The 2,831-nt window shown below is 35.6% G+C and overlaps 1 non-coding gene across 1 annotated transcript; it reads right to left on the bottom strand.

The window, feature by feature from the left end:
- Positions 1–2,424: 2,424 nt before the first annotated feature.
- Positions 2,425–2,530, bottom strand: LOC128777136 (U6 spliceosomal RNA). The gene has a single exon (XR_008422335.1). It is a non-coding gene; the product is annotated as a U6 spliceosomal RNA (small nuclear RNA).
- Positions 2,531–2,831: the final 301 nt, after the last annotated feature.

Here is a 2,831-nt window from a genome sequence, read left to right on the forward strand (position 1 = left end):
ATACTACCTACAGACTGGAAGAATAAATACTGATAAAATGTTTATACTACCCAAACTACAGATTAAATGCAATCCCTATCAAAATACCAATAGTATTTTCACAGAACTAGAACAAAAAGTCCTAAAATTTGTACAGAACCATGAAAGGCCCCAAATAGCCAAAGCAGTCTTGAAAAATAAAAACAAAACTTAGGTATCACAATTCCAGATCTCAAGATAAATTACAAAATTTTAGTAATCAAAACAATATGGTACTGGCACAAAAATAGACTTATAGATCAATGGAACAGAATAGAGAGCCCAAAAATAAACCTGCAATTACATGGTCAGTTAATCTCCAACAAAGGAGGCAAGAATATCCAATGGGAAAAAACAGCCTTTTCAAATGGCGTTGGGAAAACTGGACAGCAAAAGAATGAAACTGAAATACTTACTTAAACACAAAAATTCAAAATGGATTAAGAACCTAAATGTGAGATCTGAAACTATCAAAATCCTGGAAGAGAGCATTGGCAATAATTTCCCTGACGTTGACCATAATACTTTTATAGATGTGTCTCCTGAGGCAAGGGAAACAAAAGCAAAAATAAGCTTGTGGGACTAAATCAAAAATCTTCACAGCCAAGGAAACAATTAGGATGGGAGATGATATTTGCAAAAAACATATCCTATGTAGGGTTAATATCCAATGTATATAAAGAACTTACACAACTCAACACCCCCAAAATCAAATAATCCAGTTTAAAAATGGACAGAAGACATGAACAGACAGTTCTCCAAAGAAGACAGCCAGATGGCCAACAGGTGACATAAAAAGATAATTATGTCACTCATCATCAGGGAAATGCAAATTGAAACCACAATGAAATATCACCTCACACTTGTCAGAATGGCTAAAGTCAAGAACACAAGAAACAACAAGTGTTGATGAGAATGTGGAGAAAATGGAACCCTTGTGCTCTGTTGGTGGGAAGGCCAACTGGTGCCACCACTGTGGAAGACAGTATGCGGTTTTTTTCTAAAAATAGAATTACCATATTATCCAGTAATTCTACTGGGTATTTACCCAAAGAATACAAAAACATTAATTCAAAAGGATACATGCACCCCTATGTTTTTAGCAGCATTATTCACAATAGCCAAATTATGGAAGCAACCCAAGTGTCTATTAATGAACAATAAAGATGTGGTATCTACCTATGATGGAATATTTCTCAGCCATAAAAAAATGAAATCTTGTTATTTGGAACAACATGGATAGATTTAGAGGGTATAATGTTAAATGTAACAAGTCAGAGAAAGATAAATATATGATTTCATTCATATGTGGAATTTAAGAAACAAAAGAACAAAGAAAAAGGCAAACCAAAAACACACTTTGAACTATAGAGAACAAACTGATGGTTACCAGAGGGGAGATGGGTGGGCAGATGGGTGAAAGAGATGAAGGGGATTGAACACACTCATAATTACGAGCCCTGAGTAATGCATAGAATTGTCAAATCACTGTATTTTTACGCCTGAAACTAATACTTTATATTAACTACACTGAATTAAAAAGAAAAAAATAATTTAAGCATCCATAAGCTGTATGTAAGTGAATAGGTATAGCTGTGTTCCAGTAAAACTTTATTTATAAGAAGAGTCAGTGGACTGAATCTGACCCCTGTGAGGTGGTCTATTGGACTCATGCTCCTGATTATGGTTCCAGTTACCTATGTAGTATGACAGCCTTGTCAGGCACTTTCCCTAGAAGAGTACATATTAGAGGTGAGGACATCCTTCCCATTTTATTCTGTATAACAGATACTTAAATAGTCCTTTTTATATGTCAGGTACAGTTTTAAGTGCTTTAAATAGATTTATTCAGCGAAACTTTAATAAAACTGTGTCGTATTTCTATGTTGTCAGGTTTACTCGTCTATTAAATTCCTTAAATCCATCCTTGCCCCCATTTGAATACTCCAGTGTACTCGTTTACCCTGGTTTTCCAAAAACCAGGCTGCTGTTAAGAGAGGACAGTACAGGTCATTTACATCAACTTGAGTGTTAATAAGCATTGAGAATAGTATCCCAAGACATGCTTTTCCACTAAGGAGAGATTGGGAACAATCTCTTTGTCCCCAATTCTCACCTATAAAATGGGGGACATCGATGGTTTTTACTTCTCACTGTAAATCAGAATAACCATGGGGGCTTTTAAAATATCTCTACTTTTTATGTGTCTTCAGGGCTGGGATTTAGGTATGTATGCTTACCAAGCTTGATAGATTCTCAAGAAGTGGGCCTGGTGGTCCTCAACCTTGTTGCACACTGTAGTCACCTGAGAAGCTTTAATAGCTACTGATACTTCAGTCACAACTCTGGATATTTTTATTTGATTGGTCTGGGATATGGTCTGGGCATCAGTATTCTTTAAAGCTTTTTAGGTGATTTTGCCACTGAGTTATACTGTCACTTTTGTGCAGGGGCCCTGCTCATCTTCCTTGTATCCTTCCAATTTCAGTGTAAGTAATTCCGAAGCAAGCACCACTGAGCTGTACCCAAGGTAATCATGTGACTAGTGTTTGCAGATGGGTTTTGGACAAATGTAAGATGTTTTTTTTTTCTTTTTTTTCTTTTTTTTTTTTTACCATTATGTAAGAATCTATTATTTCACATTAGCTTGACATGATAACGTGGAATATGGCATTTAGGTTATGGAAAACTATGGTTAACTTAGGCCATGTTCAAGTGGTTACTTGTGGGTCACAGTATCCAAACTTACCTAAATTATTTGGAGAATGCTGCATAACTGCTTAGGACCTTAATAAAACTACTCTGAAAGATAT

The sequence above is a fragment of the Panthera pardus genome, unplaced genomic scaffold (genome assembly GCF_024362965.1).
Source record: "Panthera pardus isolate Hobbes unplaced genomic scaffold, ASM2436296v1 HiC_scaffold_15, whole genome shotgun sequence".
NCBI lineage: Eukaryota > Metazoa > Chordata > Mammalia > Carnivora > Felidae > Panthera > Panthera pardus.